The sequence below is a fragment of the Diuraphis noxia genome, unplaced genomic scaffold (genome assembly GCF_037042655.1).
Source record: "Diuraphis noxia isolate RWA-SAM2 unplaced genomic scaffold, SU_Dnox_SAM2 contig0004, whole genome shotgun sequence".
Classification (NCBI taxonomy): Eukaryota; Metazoa; Arthropoda; class Insecta; order Hemiptera; family Aphididae; genus Diuraphis; species Diuraphis noxia.
Genome location: NW_028301714.1, coordinates 4527629 through 4548240, shown reverse-complemented (window position 1 = coordinate 4548240; position 20612 = coordinate 4527629). Strand labels below are relative to the sequence as shown.

Sequence of the window (20612 nt, the reverse complement as noted above, 5' to 3'; positions counted from 1 at the left end):
TTTAAACAATTTATTGATTTCTTATTGTCGTTAAAATAAGTAATTCATTCTAGTTCATTCTTTGATTGCTGTTTATTTTCAACCCAAAAAGAAAATATAAAAAAAATCATAACTTATGGAAAACTTAATGTCGTATTTTTAATCCTTAGTTATGAACACAAAAAATTTTATGATTTTTCAACTTCAAAATTACTTGCAAATTTTCGCGTTTTCGACAGATATCGTAAAAATTTGAACTATAAACGCTTATAAAAAATAATTGTGACCAAAGATTTTTAATTTTTTTTAGCTACAATAAGAACAACTCATAAAGAACCGTGTATTAAATTTTCAAGTGTTTTTGGTCATCCAAAATTTTTTTTACCGACACGTCAAAAAAAATTCTCATAAAAATCGAAAATTTCAGTGGTCTATAAATAACTCAAAAAAGTCAACATTTTTTTGAAAATTAAACTGTATATATATAACAGTAACATATACATTTGGTGAACATTTCAAGTATTTACAGTGATTAGTTTTTGAATTACAACCATATAAAAAAATCGATTTGGTCGAAAACTGGTTTTGTGTAAAAATTCCCGTTTTTCTGTCACTTTTTTTTTTTTTTTCTCAATTTTTTTGAAAACTGTTGGAAAATGTTTACTTTTGAACCCTATAATGCACCAAGGTTATTCACTTTTACATCAGAAACCACCCCCAAAGTTTGAAATCGAAGCATTATATCGACTAGTTATGCTGTACACAGACACAAAAAAAAAAAAAAACACACATCATCAATACATTCATCACATCGTTCAGAATCTAAAATGGTTAATAACCAAAAATACATTATTATTGGTTAGGTTAGATTTGAATTATTATTGCCTATTGGTATTTAAAATAATGATTAATTATTTTTATTTAAATAAATAAAAATTATAATTTAATTTAATTTAAATATTTTTATTTTAATAAATAAATATTATAATTTAATTTAATTTAAATATTTTTATTTTAATAAATAAATATTATAATTTAATTTAATTTAAGTATTTTTATTTTAATAAATAAATATTATAATTTAATTAAATTTAAATATTTTTATTTTAATAAATACAAATCATAATTAAATTAAATCAAATTGTTTCATTCAATTAATATATTTTTATTTTAGAAAAAATGTGTATTTAATTTAATAGTTTTTAACTATTGAATGAATAAATACAATATGGTAAATTTAATAAACTGTTTTGGTAAGATTTCTTCTCAAATGTATACAATACATTTATTAAATTGATGAATCATTTTTTAATTAAATAATTTTATTTATTGTCTGCAAGCTTAATAAAATAAAATTTATACTATTAGTCTTTATTGACCGTATTTTAATAGCTTCATTATTAATTCAACTCAGTATTATTAATTTCATCTAGGTTTTTCGTTCAGTATATAAATGTTGAAATTATAATTTAACAAACCTTAAAGTTTTTCATGTAAAAAATTTTTTATTAAAATGGACTTTTCAACTCACAAAAAAAAAAAAAAAACATCAATTGAATAATTCTTTTACATATACCTATCACCTGGGTAAATAATAATTTTCAAATATCACAATATGCCACAGATGGGCCTAAATAAACAACTTATATTGAACAACATTTATCTTATCACTTATAAAATTAATAGAGAAATCTTATTTTGTTTCATTTATTATTCAACATTCACGTTAACTCAGTTATCCTCTTATTTTGAATCAAAATGACTTGTTTCAAATATATTTTAATAACATTTACAATTTTATGTGTTGCAATTTGGGTTATGCCAGTTACTTCAGTATTGTCATCAGTAGAATTACAAGGTATGGCATAATTTATTGATTTAGTATGATCGTATTTGCAGTAAAATGTTTTGTCATAAATGATTTGTAAATCAAAATATAAATTAATTCTACATTTCTAATTTCTAGTACCTAAATAGATAAGATGGACTAATAAAAATGTGATGTTTTAATTTTAGAACGCTGTCAAAGTAATACTTTAAATTTATAATTAATTTATAAATAGTACCTGACTTAAAATATTTGATATTCCGCATATTTAAAACAAAAATTAAATGTTGATGTATTAGATATTGTTTATATTACTAAAGCATAATTTTATATAATTTTTAAATTTAATAGGTCTTATAACAACTTATACTGTGTTTGAAAGTAAGTTAATTGTAATTAACTGACAAGTACGTTTTATTATTATTCCATAGATTTTTTTTTAAGTATATAGGACATTTTTTTGAATCAATGATTTTATGAACCTTTTTTTCATAAGTCACTCAGACTTCAACTAAAAAATATACCAACGTCCAACACAGTATTTTTTTTTATAGATGTATTAAGTTTATATTTGGAAAAAATTAGATAGGTACTTGTTTAAAGATTTATTATATTGTATATTAATATTCTACCTACGACGGCGACTGGCTGGAAGAATTGCAGGCAAGCCCTGGCCATAGGTACTGCTAGTATAGCATGCCGTGTCAGTTGGATTCTAGAGTACCTAGTAGGCAGAACATCGTATTTTTCACAGAGTCTTATTTTTATCAGACCATTTCACAGAATATTATACTAACTTTTTAAACTTGATTGTAAATTTTTCTTTTCAAATTAAATATAGAAAGTAATATTTAGTTCGGCAGTGTTCGTTGTTTTATTTGTGCACGGACCTCTTTGGAGATCCGTAACAGTGGGCACTTGAAAATTTTAAAGTACGTCGAAAGAAATATTAACGGCAAATTTCAATTCGATCTACTGTTTTACTAATAGTTAAATAAATTATTTTAATACCAATAATGTCATTATATAATAATACTTATTTATATTATATTTTCTGAATTACCGTTTGCGTTATAAATCATTTTTCGAACCATAATTTTATATTTATATCATTAAATTTATATAAGTAACTAATATTTTACATTTCATTGTATGAATTCACCTGTCACTATAGCGCATTGATATGCATTTTGGTTTTTGGTACTAGGTTACTATAGTTTAAAGCCTAAAATTTTAGATAAAATTAGGAGACAGTTACGTTAAAAAATTACATTGGAAAATAGTAATAATGTTGTGTACCTAATGGGTAATAATAATAGTATAAATAATGAATTATAAAGAATAATCAATTTTCAGATACGTTACAAGATTACGATATTTTGTCAGGTTAGTATTTCAAATTGAATAATTAATGAAATTTCAATATTTTTATTTCTCTAATCAAAAAGCAATCATAAATTATTTAAAGTCTATTAATTTATGGTTATTAATTATTATTAATAAACGATGGTGGCCGGAGGAGTAGTACTGACACCACGGTTCCTCCTCCGGTCCTCGATACTAACGAAAAAAAAAGGATTATTATTAATTTAAATAGACATTTAATATTAAGAAAAGCCACTTTGAAAATTATTATAGCCATGAATAATTAAAAATTTGAATTTTTTACAATCAATAATAACATAATTTTATTTAAATTACAAATTTAACACTTCAATAGTGAAATATTCATTAATGAAAACTAACAAACTATTCTTGTTGAAAATAATATTAATAATATACATACATTTTATGATTATTATTGTAATTGATTGGTTTTATTTATTTTTTAGAGGATGTATATAGTAGGTGTTTTCATTAATTTTTTTGTAAATTAAGATTAATGAATTAGTTAACAATTATAGAATTCAGTTTATTATATTACTGTTTTGATTTATGATTACTGAATTATAGTTTGTCTACACATATAAGTCAGTTTATTACACTTTTAAATTTTAACAATATGCTATTTAAAAAGTACAGATTTGACTGCTATTGCCTATTAGCTATTAGTCTCAACTTTGTGATCCAAACAACCTACTACCATATTATGTAAATAATATTATATGTATGTACTCTTTTGATTAATGTTCCTGTGTAATGTGTTCTGTCCAGTGTCGTAACTAGGGTTAATGTGAAAATCTAATTTGTTGCTTAAGAGGATGTTATACCCGAATGTGTTGTCTTCGTCTTAAAAGTGCTAAACATAGTTACTAACACCGCAAATTTTACGCTCAGCAGATCACGTTTAGCTCCATGAGTTGAAAATTTAGTGTGAATTGACCTCTTATATTAAAGGTAACATTTGTAAAGTTACTGAATTTTAAGCATTATTTAATATTATCATATATTCCCCCAAACATACCTTTCAGTATATTTTATCTATGATTAGCGTACCTGTTCGGTACAACAATCGGCATGACTATTATTAGTAAGCTATTAGTTAGTGCGCGTCTAAAATATAAAGTAAACAACAACGTGTAACGACTAACGACCGAAATTCTAATCATTAATCAGTATTATTATAATAGTCATGCGATAGCGCTCTCCGTCCCGCGGTCCCCTCTACCACCGATCAAAGGCAACACCAAAATCTACACACACACACACTGTCACGTATGCCTAGTACCCGTGGTTCGGATTTTACCGGTTGACACTGCTCTAATTAACCCCTCATTAGCGGCCACGATTAAAGATATACAGGTTGGGAATCGAGCTAAGATAAAATGAAGCACAAACCTTCTAAATAAATCAGCTGTTCCAACTAATCACTAGCGCTCGGTCACTTCCCAGTGTCAAAAATTATTACTAATTTGTTACAAAATACAAACACGATTAAAGATATACTATATCTTTAATCGTGGTTATAACTTATAAATATTAAATAATGAAAAAAATAAAATTCATAAAACCATATGAAACCAAATTTCATTTTATTTTATTAAACAATATAATATGATAATATAATATATAAACAAAAAACAATTTGATTCTGTGACTCAACTTTTTACTAATTTCGATAACTTTTTTTTACTTTTGTTTTCCTTTACGATTATCGGATTATATAGTGTAGGTAATAGTAATAGGTATCTTAAACACAAGTACACAATATATATTATTATATTATATTTATAAAATATATATAATATTATATAACAACAATTATTCATAATTTATAATTCGTTATGAAAAGCGTGGGATAATATCAATGATAATATAGTAGTATAGTACAAAATAATTGCGATAGTATCGCTAGTGGTTAGTTGGAACAGCTGATTTGCTCAGAAGCTTTGGGCTTCAAGAAATGCAATTGTAAACATGGGCCGATTCCCAATCTGTATATCTTTAATCGTGTTAGCGGCATATAGTAATGTAAAGTACGCCGGCCAAACATATTATTATCAAAGTTTTGTAATCATTATATAACGCAGTCTAGTGTGTAACCCGCCCGGCCACGGCCATTTATTATATTATTATATTTTCTTCGGCCCAACGAACAACATTTCAGAGTAACAGAATAATAAAATCATCTAGTGCGCTTTCGGGGCGGCGCTCAATAACACCTACAAAAATGGTATTGTAATTTTATTAATGTTGTTTACATACACCCACACCTTGGCCGGTGATTGACTATTATTATTAATTATCCAGATCTTGACACCTTGGTGTCCGTCGATATATACAATATTATCGTATTTATACATATATCACTTATTCTACTTATATATTTATTATTGATTTTTCGATAGATCTCGCTAGAGAGCGTTCTGTGCTTTACGGCGGCCCGGTGTCGTCGCACAGAGTGAACAGAGAGATATATATACAGGAAAACGGACGATTTTTTGATTTTTACATGCAGCGGAATGGAGAACGGTCGAATTACTTGAATTTCCAAGTTTTTCGCTTTCGCAATACCGCGTTGAGTTGTGACAATGTGCGTATGTGCGAGTGCGTGACGTTGGTGACGCGGCGGCGCGGCAGTGTAGCATACGCGCTTCCTACTCCTATTTATAGTCCTATTACAATAAATTACAACTATATAGTTTCATACTGACATAGTTTCATTTGCCCGCTGGCCGCCGTGCGCCGGTACTGCAGGTTGTGCCTTGTGCGTATTATTACAATAACGACAATAACGTACAGACGGTTGACCGTATTTATTGCTCGCTAGCCGCCGTGCTGCTGGTAATGCGTAAATTATCGTACGTAATAATATTATAAACATATTGTCATTTGTCTGTCCGTTCGATAATTACATACAATAACAGTGATAAACGTATCGACGGTCGGCCATTTCGGCTCTGAGCAAGTGTGTTGTTGGGAGGTTTAAGTTTAATTCACGACGCTCGAGCCGTGAGAGTATATTATAGTATAATATATTGGTATAAATTATCGTACGCAATAAAAGGTAAAACTTCACAACCGTTTATATAGAGTTCAGAGTTTTTTAATAACACGATAACATCGGGAGAATATAGTATAATGGTACGAGACGAAAATATGAACAATATGAACGATTGGTTTCATGTTCACAATGAAAATGTGGAGAAAATACCATGGCCGAACAATTCAAAAAATGCCCACATATTAATTTTAGAGGAGAAATAATATATGATTATAGATTTAATTTCTCTTGCTTCAGAAAAATAAGTGAAATCTCCAAAAAAAACTTCGGAGAAGTAAAAAAAGTCTTCTGTGCTTTACTTAAATGGATTGGAGTACTTGAATTTTGAGGTAAATAAAGAATTAAAATCAATATTAAAATTCTGTGCTTAGTAGGTGCAAGAGAGAATATAAAGAAAGTTCCTGTTAAAATTGTGGTAAATAAAGAAGTGAAATCAAACCTCAAGATGTTGTGCTAAGACTTAATTGACTATTGAAGAAAATTCGATGACATGCAATTTTCAATTAAGTCTTAGCACAGCGTCAAGAGGTTTGATTTCACTTCTTTATTTACCACAATTTTAACAGGAACTTTCTTTATACTCTCTCTTGCTCCTACCAAGCACAGAATTTTAATATTGATTTCAATTCTTTATTTACCTCAAAATTCAAGTACTCCAATCCATTTAAGTAAAGCACAGAAGACTTTTTTACTTCTCCGAAGTTTTTTTGGAGATTACATATAGTGGTAACCGAGTATCCGAGCCGTGCTTGAATTGGTACACAGTCCAATTTCATATTAGTATAGTATATAATTTGTTTGTATTTGTTTTGTTCGGTTGGCGACCCATATCAACCTAATCAATGTACACTCCATCGTGCGAGTTGTTACAAACGTTACGCAAAATCTGTCCCCTAACCTCCGCCCTACTCGAATGTAGTGTCTGGCGACCGGTCGCCGAGGCTGCTGCCTATTGTCACCGTCGGTGTAACGGTCGCGAGTTCGCGAACCCCGCTGTGTATTAGCAGGTCATTTCCAAGCCATATTAAATATTATTGTATAAAAAAATACTAAACTCATCAGCACTGCTGATCCCCGCCTCAACAAATTCACCGACGAGACCCATGACACAAGCTCACCGGAAATACAAATTCATTTTTTCTCAAAATCTCTGATAACGCCAGACGTCGGCAACATCACGTACCTTCGGAGCTCCAGCACCAAACCTTGTGCACACTGTCCGAAGCTGACACGTCAGACATCCGACATTTCATTGTTTCAATTTCACGGCTGTCGTACAAGTCAACCATGATGGGCGAAGATGACTTCGCTGGGCTGTCGGGTGCGCAGGAAAATCGCCGAACAACAATTTCCACGGTCCAGGCTTGATGGAGATGGGCCATGCCAACCACGTGTGTGTTGGTGGCCAATCCGGCAATACCCATCAATTCATCAATCCATGAACCGCAATCAACATTCAACTAACATCGTAGTCGTCAGCAGTTTTTGATTGGTATCATACTATTTTTTTCGTCTCCCGTATAAGCACGATTTATAGGCATCACAAGACGCAGGTCTCCTGTTATTTCCCTCTTTACAAACTGTCGCAAGCCCCACGCCACTCTGGCAAGTATTATTATTCTTTTTACAATAAAAGATGCATCGCACAAACATCTCCGGTGACCCTGTGAGGGCAGGTACGATCAATGTAATGCGCTGTTTCCCGTGAGCTGAGACATACATTATTATTATATTTTTGTTCAAAAACGCCTCAAGATTTGCGTTTTCGAACGAGGAAAGAAATATTTTTATTAACTAAAACAATATGTTTTAGCGACAAGCATAATATTCTATTCTTAAATATCATTATTTCTTTTTCCCCATATCTATCATGTGCCACTAAATAATTATAATATTCTGTGCATCTGTCATATAGTAGCGTATCCTAATATTATTCTCTCTCATATTAATAATATAATTTTTATTTTAAATCTTCAAAGTTCATTCTATGATGCGTGTACTAAAGCCTATATGAGTTCTACCGACTTGGCCTTAGAGCCAACATGCCGTGCGGCTTGTAGGTCACAGATTGAATGTTCTCCTCAGGTCTGTGGGTGGCTTATAGAGCCCCAAAAATGTTCTATACTCTCACACATTATTATCGAGGGCTTCTCGTAGGATTTTAATTTAATTTTAATTTTAAAGCGAGTTATATAGTATTTTAAAATTGTAAATCGTTTGTATACCTTAAAATACACATAACTCACTTTAAAATTAAAATATAATAAAAATCCTATGAGAAGGCCTCGATAATAATGTTACTTTTAATTTTTATAAGAGGTAAATTCACTCTAAATTTTCAATCCACGGAGCTAAACGTGGTCTGCTGTACGTAAAATTTGATATGTTATGCACTTGTAAGATGGAGACAACACATGCGAGGATGGCCGTAACACGATTGCGGACTTTTTACCTTTTTACCTGAAAAAAACATAACACGATTGCGGACTTTTTACCTTTTAATATTTGAGAAAAAACAACACGATTGCGCACCTTATAAATATTTTACCTTTGAGCAAACATAAATATTTAAATAATTTGAAATAAATGGTTATAGCTTAAGAAACTCACCTATAGTATAGTATACGTATACACAATTAGTGGCTGTGCTTTTCCAATGTACGAGTATTCACATCCGATGGATAATGACGCGTAATTACTGTGATATATTATAAGAGTTTTTTTTTACTATAGGTATACGTATTAAGTTATTATTAATGTTGGTAAATTTATTTAAATATTTGTGTTTGCTCAAAAAAAAAATACTTAAGGTGCGCAATCGTGTTGTTTTTTTCTCAAATATAAAAAGGTAAAAAGTCCGCAATCGTGTTATGTTTTTTTCAGGTAAAAAGGTAAAAAGTCCGCAATCGTGTTGCACCGGCGAGGATAACTTCCTCTGGTCCTCTTAAATATTTTTATTTTTTTTTTAAGTTTCTATTATTTCTCTAATCTTTCACTTTGTAAAATATTATAGCCGGTGATTATAATATGGGAGAAATTCTAGCAGATCATTGCTTTTAAGTAGCTTTTATTTTTTTACATATTCTTTTATAGACGTCTGAAGGTATAGCATTATTTTTTACATTATTATAATGCGTGAAATTGTGATGCAATACTATGACATGAAAGTGTAGATGCAACTCTATTTTTATACATGTACATATCATAGGTAATATTACTTGATCAGACTTTTTTCAAATATTCTTTTCAAGTACGAGGGTGGTTCAAATATGATCGAGACAAATGCTGTAACACGTTTATTTATTATCGAAAATATTTACAAAAAATCACATTTTTTCTAGGTAATTCCCCTCAATATTTATACATTTTGTCCACCTTTCAGGAAGTTTTTTGATGCCGGTATCGAAAAATTCCTTGGGCAACTCGGACAGCCATGTGCGCACGAACCCCTCTACCTCGTCGTCGGTGTTTAACTTTTGATCTCCGAGGGCCTCTTTTAGTGGTCCAAACATATGGTAGTCGCAGGGCGATAAATCCGGACTGTAGGGGGGGTGTTCCAGTACCTTCCACCCCAATTTCGATATTGTATCGAGCGTGAGACGCGCGGTATGAGGGCGTGCGTTATCCTGGAGGAGAATCGCACTTCGTGCTGGAATGCTCCTCCGTTTCGACCAATAAGCGGGTTTCACGTGTGTTTTCAGAAGGTTAGAGTAGTATACAGCATTAATGATACGTACCAACCGCGTGAATTTTTGCTCAAAGTTCAACAGTTTAGGAACCCATCGCGCCGCTATTTTGCGATATTGAAGGTGTTCGTGGGACCGCGTCAAGACTCTACACTACCAATACTGATGCCGACTTCAGCCGAAATGTCTCGAACATTCATCCTACGGTCCTCCAAAATGAGTTGTTCTACGCGGCGAATGTTGTCTGGTGTGACGCTGGTTCGCGGTCGACGATCATGTGGCTCATTCTCGACGGTTTTGCGGCCATCCTTGAATGCTTTGGCCCATTTAAACACGGCAGCCCTACTCAGGCACTCACTACCGAACTGCTTTTGTAAACGGACAAAAATATCCGTGTTTTTAACGTCTTCTCCCACTAAAAAACGAATGATAATACGTTGCGCAACGGCAGACGGCACTTGACGTTCACTCATGGTCGTAGCACACGCGTAAAACACGTGCTCCGACTAAAACAATGCCATACTGTTCGTAAGAGACCCAGCTATCACATAATCAAGCCACGACCGTCGAAACATACATGCGCGCCATCTACAGCGTTTGTCTCGATCATATTTGAACCACCCTCGTATAACAATTTTAATACTGTAAAATGTCAATAATATTTTGAATAATGCAGCTGCAGAATATGAATCAATTATTAGGTACTGATATTCCTATAGCAATATGATATTAATTAAAAACAAAAATTAAATTGTTTAAATATAAGTAATGCCTTTACAAATGAGTAAACAGTTAGGGAATGTTATATGATTAGGTACAATCATAAGCGTGCGCACGGGGGAGGCAGGGGAGGCGGTTGCCTCCCCTGCGAGATTTTCCTCTACACCAAAATATTATATTATATCTACCAATTGGTGAAAATCGGGTGGGGGGATTGGAGTCTGGACCTTCTTAGCTAAAGTATTGCCTCCCCTGCCAAGAATACCTACGCACGGTTATGGGTACAATACCTATTCCTATATAATATTATATTTTAATAATAATATGAAATATGATCTAGCTTGTTTATTTTACTTTTTACCTTACTACTTTTATTTGAATTCCGTAGAAAAATGTTTACAACATTGGATTTTCACATTTAGCGATTTTCTTATTTTGGTGTAACTCTAAAACAAATGACCGTAGATACTTGACATTTTCACTGAATGTTTATATACAAATTTTCTATATTTGATACAATTTTCGTAAAAATTTCTTAAAAATTTAAAATTCAAACGCACTTAAATTTTTTCCTATAATGATGCTTCGAGTTTTCTCTATAACTACTTAAAGGAAAACTTATAGAAAACTTAGTGTTGTATTTTGAATCCTTAGTTATAAACGCAAAAAATTTTATGATTTTTCAACTTCAAAATTACTTGCAAATTTTCGCGTTTTCGACAGATTTCGTAAAATTTTGAACTGTAAACGCTTATTAAAAAAAATTGTGACTTACGATTTTTAATTTTTTTTAGCTACAATAAGAACAACTCATAAAGAACCGTGTATTAAATTTTCAAGTGTTTTTGGTCGTCCAACATTTTTTTACTGACACTTCAAAAAAAAATTCTCAAAAAATCAAAAATTTCAGTCGTCTATAAATAACTCAAAAAAAGTCGAAAATGTTTGAAAATTAAACTGTGTATAGATAACACTAAAATAAACATTTGGTGAAAATTTCAAGTATTTACATTGATTAGTTTTTGAATTACAACCATATAAAAAAATCGATTTGGTCGAAAACTGGTTTTGTGTAAATATTCCCGTTTTTCTGTCACTTTTTTTTTTGTTTTTCTCAATTTTTTTGAAAACTGTTGGAAAATGTTTAAATAATCAGGGTTGGGCAAGATACTCAAAAAAAAGTATCATGATACGTGCATTTATTGTATCAAGATACAATAGATACAAGATACATGGTCACTTTTTTTTTGTTTTTCTCAATTTCTTTGAAAACTGTTGGAAAATGTTTACTTTTTACCTCCATAATGCACCAAAGATATTCACTTTTCCATCGGATTCCACCCCCAAAGTTTGAAATTGAAGCATTATTTCGACTAGTTATTCTGTACACAGACACAAAAAAAAAAAAAAAAAAACACACACATCATTGTAAAATCAATACATTTATCACTTCGTTCAGAATCTAAAAACTTATCAACACATGTTTTTTTTTTTTTTAGATGTTTTTTCTTTAAAACGTACGTAATTATTGAGTTTTATTGTATTGAGTATTTACTTCAAAACAATCAAAATCATTGCACTTTTATTATTACCTATTATTATTTGTTAAATATTTAATGTCCAATCGTCACAATAAAATCGTAGACGCTCATTTGTATCTAAAAGTATATTTTTTTCAAATTACATAATAAAAATAATCGGAAGCAACTCACGATTATTTATATTGTACCTACATCTAACGTATGTAAAGGGGATTCGATACCGTTATTATTGTTTGTCTTTGTTTAATGTCTGCGCAACATAGGATCTTAGACATTTTTCTTGGCCAAACGTACCAATTGATCTAATATACTATATAGCAACAAGAATTCTAAAAACAGATTTGAATTTGTCGCCAAGACTACTTGTGATTGACTTTTTCATATTTTCAATGCTGTCTACTAAATTCCTAAGAACGTTTTGTCAAAAAAAAGTAATTAAAAAATTGTCATTTTTAAAGTTAAATTCAAAAAATCAAAATTCTGGGAAAGTCGATTTCAAGTACACTTGACGAAAAATTCAAATCTGTTTTTAGAATTTTTATCGCTTCATTATCCGTACGTTTGGCAAAGAAGGTGGCTAAAATCCTATGACGCGCATATGTTAGACATAGATAGAATCATGGTACTGAACCCTTAACGCTATTAAATTTTGGGCATGTAAATATATTTCAAAACCTAGATTGAAGAATATTGGCACTTGACTTTGGCTCTTAAAAGGCCCGACACCCTTGTTCTATATGGCGTCTATATCTATTATTAATATACACACATCAAAATGGGATACACGTCATAATGTTGCGGTAATTATGTTGCTGTAAAAATGTCTCGGTTAAAATGTCGTGAACACAAAAATGTCGCGAATAAAAAAATATCGCGAATACAAAAATATCACGATGTCAAAAATATGAAAAATATAATACCAATATATTAAATTATAAGGCTCGGATTTATATTATGTATTTATGTTGCCAAAATATGTACATAAATATATAGTAAAAAACTTAAAATATTATTGAATTATTAAAAAATCCAATAAATTATTGATTTTATAGACTACAGAGCAGTACTACACATATTATACATAAAACGAACACAGATTACAAACACGCACAACGAACTATAGTATTACTGCTCGTCGCAGTGTTCATTATCGCATTTATATTTTATATTAGTATTTTAAAATTAGTTGGTACAATGATATTATGATAAGATATCTGGTATTTCAGCCGATAAAATTGTGTCAAGAAATAAATATATCCAGGGCCGTCCCTAGGGCAGGGCGAGCGGGGCCCCGCGCTCTCACCACAACTGACAGGCTCCGCTTTCATAGATACAAAAAATGATCAAGTTGATGAGCAAAAAAAAAATCTACACATCATTTTTTTTTTCTTGTAAAATTGTTGAATGGAACAATAAAATGTTATTTATAGTATTTATATTTTATAATAATATTATTTAATACATTAGACCCGTATACGCTGGTATGGTATTTGTATACAATATTAATATGTTATTCACTTGCATTCTATTTTTGGCGGTGGTGTAGTTCCCTGAAAAATTAACGACGTCGCCTCGTCGCTCCGGCCGGCTCGTCAGCCTGTGGAATCCCAGTCACACAGTCGCTAACTTTACTATCGACAATTACTGATAATTATCATTTTCAGTCGATACTCGATACCGGAGTTAGTAATAGAAATAAATAATAATAGCATTAGGTAGTCTACTGGTTACTACATACCACGTACGACGTTAATAATAAGTAATATTAACTAAAATAAGCTTTTATTATATACTGTTGAACTTTTGAACTGGTAAATAATATAATAATATTAAATATAAAATCAAAAATGTCAAGGCCACGAGACAAGTTCCGAAAATATTTATCTGGTAGTGAAAAATTAAAAAAAAAAATACAAATTGAAGAAAATATAAACTCCATTCGTGGTTCGTTTGTAAAGTTTTTGAACAAACCGAAAATTGATTCCGATGTTACGACACAATTACATGTAAGTAGTACCTACTTAATTTATAATAACACTACCTATTATATTTATATTTTATACATTTAATTGTTGTAATTTTTTACTACCTAACAATATTAGCTGACTAGTGTTCATATGCCAAAAAATAATGATATTCAAGAAAATAGTGATAGACAAAATGAATATAATGGGCATGACCTATTACCTACAAGTGTAAGTTCTTTTAAATGATTGAGTATACCTAATGTAATAATATATTAGTTGATGTTATAATATCAGTGTTTATTTATTGCATTTTCCTAGTGTTTTGAAATAATTGTATTAAGAACATAGAATTCTGAATTACACTCTTTTTTTGAAAATATCAGATTAATATTATTATTTTCTGTAATTTAACTATACTTTTTATATTTTATGGTTCAACCAAATGCATTTTTAGGAGAGTAAAGGAGTACAGGAATGTCAAGATGATAGTGTACATATACCAAAAATTGATGATATTCAAGAAAATAGTGATGGGCAAAATGAATGTAGTGTGCATAACCTATTACCAGCAAGTGTAAGATATTTGAAATTATTAAGTATACCTAATTTAATATTTTAACTTTAATCTTTATTAAATTATAATTTATTTTTAGAACACTGTATGCTGCTACTCTGAAGACATTGAAGACCCAGGTAACTGGCCAAACCTTATTTCAAAAACCATGAAATTAAAAATTATAAAAAAGGGACCAGTTCAGATCAGAAAATTTAAATTTCCAAAGAATGAAGAAAATAGATGTTTTAGTGAGAATTATTATAATAAGTTAATGAGTAATGGAGAACCAATTAACCGATCTTGGTTAGTATACTCAATAAAAAAAGATAGAGTATACTGTTTTTCATGTCGTTTATTTGCAAACACAATTAATTTGTTTGGTTTTATTGATGGAATTAATGACTGGAAGCATTTAGGCGATACAATAAAAACTCATGAATTTAAAAAAGATCATCTAAAAACAATGCAACAATGGATGGATTTGTCTTTAAATTTAGAAAATAGTCATACATTGGATCATGATCTTCAAAACCAAATACTTACTGAAAAAGATAGATGGAGAACTGTACTAAAAAGAACCATTGCATGCATATTGTATCTTGCTAGTCAAAATGATTCGTTTAGGGGAAAACATTGTACGATTTATAGTGATCAGAATGGTAAATTTCTTAAGTTAATTGAAATGCTTGCATCATTTGATAATCCAATGGCTGAACATTTAAGAAAAATCAAAAACAAAGAAATTCATCAACACTATTTGGAGCCTCGAATCCAGACAGAATTAATACATTTAATTGGAAACAAAATTAGAAAGGGTAGTAGAAATACAAGAGTACAGCAATTCAAAGCGAGGCTAAATCACTTCTTGAATACGAAATGACTTTTGAATTTATTTTAAGCACGGTTATATGGTTTGATTTATTAAACGCTATCAATAAAGTAAGTAAAACCTTACAACGTGAACACAAATCTATTGACTTCGCTTTAAAGAACTATGTTGGCCTAAAGGTATTCTTAACAGGATATAGAGAAAATGGTTATACAAATGCAAAAAAGGAAGCTATTAAAATATGTCAACAATTGGAAATAATACCGGAGTTAAAAAAAAAAAGAAATATATAAAGAAAAAAATGTTTGATTATGAAAGTCCAAGTATGAGTACATCTGTTTCTGATAGCAGTGTTAATTCTTTTAAAAACGAATATTTTTTTCCAATTTTGGACCAAGGGATAGTTTCAATAAATGAAAGGTTTCAATAATTGGACAAATTTAATGATTATTTTGGTTTCCTGTATAATATTGGCAGTATTTCTAAAATGAATAAAGATGATTTAATGAAAAATTGTATGGATATTCAAAATCTGTTAGAAGTTGGCGACACAAAAGATATAAATGGTCGAGAAATGTTCGATGAATTGGTCATTCTTTGTGAGATTATTGAAGAAGACACGTCACCACTAAAAGTTCTGGAAAAAATATTTAGTTACAGCGCTGATGACATTTACTGCAATGTGTCCATAGTATTAAGAATATTGTTAACTATGCCCGTAACTACTGCTTCAGCAGAACGATCTTTTTCAAAGCTGAAATCAATAAAAAACTATCTCCGAAGCACGTTGTCACAAGAAAAAGTCACCAACTTAGCTATAATCTCCATCGAAAAAGAAATTGCTGACCAATTAAAATATGATATTATTGATCAATTCGCGGATATAAAGAGTAGAAAAGTTATTTTTTAATATATTTTTATATTGTACCCATTGCTATATTTTAATTTCTTGTCTTATTTTGTCAATATTTTTTTGATAATTTTTATTTATTATATTAAATTTGATTATGACATGGTGCGTTATTAGTTAATTTACCTACTTATTCATGTTGTTGTAGGTGCAAAGTACTATATTTGTTAAGATTATTTGCGCACATTTGAGTTTCAAATTTGGGGAGTATATAGCTACCATATGCGATATGCAACTGACGTGCGATAATGACATTTTAGGCGCCGCAATTTTACTCTGCCCCGGGCCCCGCAAATCGTTGGGACGGCCCTGAATATATCTATACATCGAATAATTTTATAATGTACAGAGTATACACTATACAGTCATACTTAATAAATAAAATTAAAAAATAATAATAATAAAAAATATTGTAATAAATAAAATAATAAACCGTATTTTTATGTTAATTGATATTGGAAGTTATACGAAATTCCACGCAGGTAGTCATTGGTCGATTTTCATAATCATCACGTCATATGGCTTTAAGTCGAATTGTAGAATCTTTGTATTTTTTCTTTTTCGGAGGTTTAATGCCAGCAATATACTGTTCAACTTTTAGACGGTTTAAGCTTTCTTCTTTTTTTGGTGAAACGATAAAAATCCAAATAGAATGATGACGAGAACTTAACATTGAACTAAAACAATTATGCTAACTCTCAACCGAATCGTTAGTTCGTGGAATATCATACTTTAATAATGCATTAACAATTCCATACATTTATAGAAAATAAAGGGGCTCTTTTCGCTCTCCGGCAGGGTCTCCCAATCCACGTGTCTTCAAAATAGTTGATTAAACCTGATAGACTCTCTTTATTTTCTCTATAAAACTCGGAATCCAACAATGATTCAAATGCTGAAATTACATTATTTTCAGGTACCTACATAACTAAGGCTGCTAGTTTTCTTAATTTGAGTGCAAAATTTGAATCGTTTGTATACCGAACTTGTAGCCCATTTGATTGTAGGTACATGCCGCCAAATAGATTGGGTTAAATGGAAAAAACACCCTTTAATGCTAATTGACGAAAAAACATATTTTGAAGCGTTCATAGCAGCTTTTTCAAAATCGAACATCATTGATTTTGGATTAAGCTGTGGTTTTAAAAATTTTAATGCTAAAAACATATGTTTGTAAGTATCTTCTTTTTTATTAGGAAGAAGTATATAAACAGCTGGTACAATTTTTGAATAATTTTTTCCATGAATAGTATAGAGTTGGTGGAAAATACTAGGTACGCAAGAAAATGTACCATCGCATAACCAATGTTCACATTGTTCCATCAATTGTAAATTGTTTTCGGTAGTAAAAACCGGTCTTAGTTATTTTCGTAATCAATGCTATCATATTTAAAAAAAAGCTCACCGGTTGAAGTTTTTGTGTAATTATCTGGTATTTTGAGTTCGGTTACTGATTTTAGATCAGGAGGAGCTGATCTTTCTATTTTTCTAACTCGGTGAATTGTTCGTTTTAATCCTGTTGTACTCGAAAATTGTCCAGCTATGTTGGAAGTGGTCTAAAATAATAAACTAAAAATAATTATTTGAAAATTTTATATTATGTTTATTAACTATATATCTTTGATGTCAGTGTTCCTAATACAAAATGGGTACTAAATTGAGTTTTTGCAATATTTTTAAGTCTTGCTGTTGGATACCAAATTCATTATTTTAAAAATTTGCGCGACGTGGCTGTCACGTCTCGCGTCGCAACGTTTGCCATCCTGGAGTCTATCGCCGACGCGCTGTAGAGTCGACCTTTGTATCCTCGGAGAGGGGATGGTCTCACCGCAATCGAGGCTCCAGCGATCGGCCGCCGCCGCCACAAAACTTTGTCGTTTGCCATCCGTCTACCGGAACTATGCACATTGTCGCGAACCGGTGCTCCGTTGCCGTTATCCGCCATTATTTTATATATTTTGCTTCGTGCACCCGAGCCTTCGCGTTCATTAAAAGCTTTCGCGAGTGTCTATCCGCGACTTGCGTTCTGGCCGCCTGTGCCAATCGACGGTTCAATACATTGCCCGTCTTATTCTGCCGTGTCGTCACGGCTCCGATCCGTGATCAACCACATTGGTCCGTGTGTTATTTTCTCGCCCGTCCGTTGTTATACGCAGTGCGATATCGCCGGTCGTTGTCATTTTATATTGTCGTTTCATTCCGTGCCTTCGCCCGCCCTTCTATACGCAGCGCGAACACGTGGTGATATCCATATTACGTCCAAGCCAGGACTACCGTCTACTCATTCCGAGCAATTTACTAAGTTGATGGTGTCGTAGACACGTCGGTTGTTCCGACCGATCGCCACTCGCCGATCGTCGTCGTTCCTGGACACCACAACGTCTCATCCAGTTTCGGATTTCTAATCCAGCTCCTTTCGAGCGCCACCATCCGTCGGCGGTGTTGTCGACTCGTCGTTTCGTCTCGAACGACACTGGTGTGAGTATCGTACTATCGTATGCCCGGTCAATTATTACCAATCGACGTTCATCGACGTTCATCGCCGTCCCGGGACAACTACACCATCACTACCAGTGCGACCAGGTATCATCAGCGGCTATCAGTCTTCATATCAGGTCGTACACACACTACACACGATTATCATATTTTGTAAACATTGATATCATCTGTATCAATATTATTATTCGTCCTACGACGTTGTTTCGACATTTGTTTTGTGTATTATTTTTTTGTTCCTTCGCCGATTGATTTGTGATCGCGCACTTATACTAACCCTAGTATTAAGTTATTTATTTGCAGAACGTCATAAAATATATTGTTCTGTCATTATTATTTATGCACATTGTTGTTGTCATTGGTCATCTAATACTCATCATCCTTTATTATTTTAATAATTAGTTAATTTATATTTCGAACCACCTTAACCTTATACAGTCCACTCTACCACTCATACGGGGTCATCGAGATGTTCGATGTAAATAATCACACGACCGACGCGTGACGTGTTTGGCCGCCGTCAGTGCGCACACACACACACACACGCATACGCGTCACCCGGCTTCTTGTGCAGCCCACTCGCACACTTGCCATTGCTTCTTTAGCTTCAATTTAGTATGAATTACACTTTGCCCAGATGAATGTAATCGACCGCGACATTTATTTGTACTCAACGCACTTCCAAAAAATTTTATTTTCGTTTTCTCTTTCTTTTTTGTACAAAAAAAGAATTGAAGTTGAGTAATTTTCCATTTTTTTGGTTTATTATATACTGAAATGCCATAATGTATAGAATATATATATTATATTGTATTATAGAGTTTCTGTTAGGGTTTCAGATTACACACTAATATGTATACTGAACTGTACCTATGGTACTTTAATCTAATCTAATCATACCTACGACCGACCATCGGCGACTACGGTGATATACTACTACCTGCGATGTTTTGGCGACATTTTTAACGCGACATTTTTGCTGCGATATTTTTACCGCGACATTTTTACCGCGACACCATCAAAATGCTTACATGTTCATCAGCAATAGAAAAAAATGAAAGAAGTTCATCATAATATTATAAAACACTACTACACATTAAATAAAATATAATCGTATTATTAATAACTGTTGTATAATATATATATTTTTGCAGAAAAATTAAGTGAGTATATAGAATATTATATGTTTATTGTCCAGTTTTTACATCTCTCCTGCAATAAACAGATGGAAAATCCTAAATTAAATAGAATACACTGCTAGTGATTGTAATTGTTTCTTGGTTCTTATTTATTTGAAATACAGCTTGTTTAGATGATTAAAACGTCAATATATGTCATGTAATAACAATTTAAACCAATGGCACACACTGGGGGGTGACTGGGTGAGTGTGACTGGTTCTGGGTGAATTCGGATGTTATTTTGATAAATATTTGTTTAATTTAATATTAAATGTATAAAGAATATAAACTCAGATTTTACTTGTGGAGTAGGCGGGTACCGCGAGATATATATTTTCGACACCCTTGTGAAAAATCTACTGTGCGCCACTGATTTAAACATAAGTTCTAACTTCAAGTACCTACACAATAATCAATTTGAAATAATATTTATTTAAAAACACTTTACCAAATAATAATAAGTTTATTGCTACACGG

The 20612-nt window shown here is 31.5% G+C and overlaps 1 long non-coding RNA gene and 1 pseudogene across 1 annotated transcript; one reads left to right on the top strand and one right to left on the bottom strand.

The window, feature by feature from the left end:
• Positions 1 to 1678: 1678 nt before the first annotated feature.
• Positions 1679 to 3225, top strand: LOC149055532 (uncharacterized). The gene is made up of 4 exons (XR_016191698.1): positions 1679 to 1837; positions 1996 to 2007; positions 2159 to 2188; positions 3164 to 3225. It is a non-coding gene; the product is annotated as an uncharacterized LOC149055532 (long non-coding RNA).
• Positions 3226 to 16900: 13675 nt separating this feature from the next.
• On the bottom strand, positions 16901 to 17783 carry LOC149055531 (uncharacterized; annotated as a pseudogene).
• Between the last annotated feature and the right edge of the window lie 2829 nt (positions 17784 to 20612).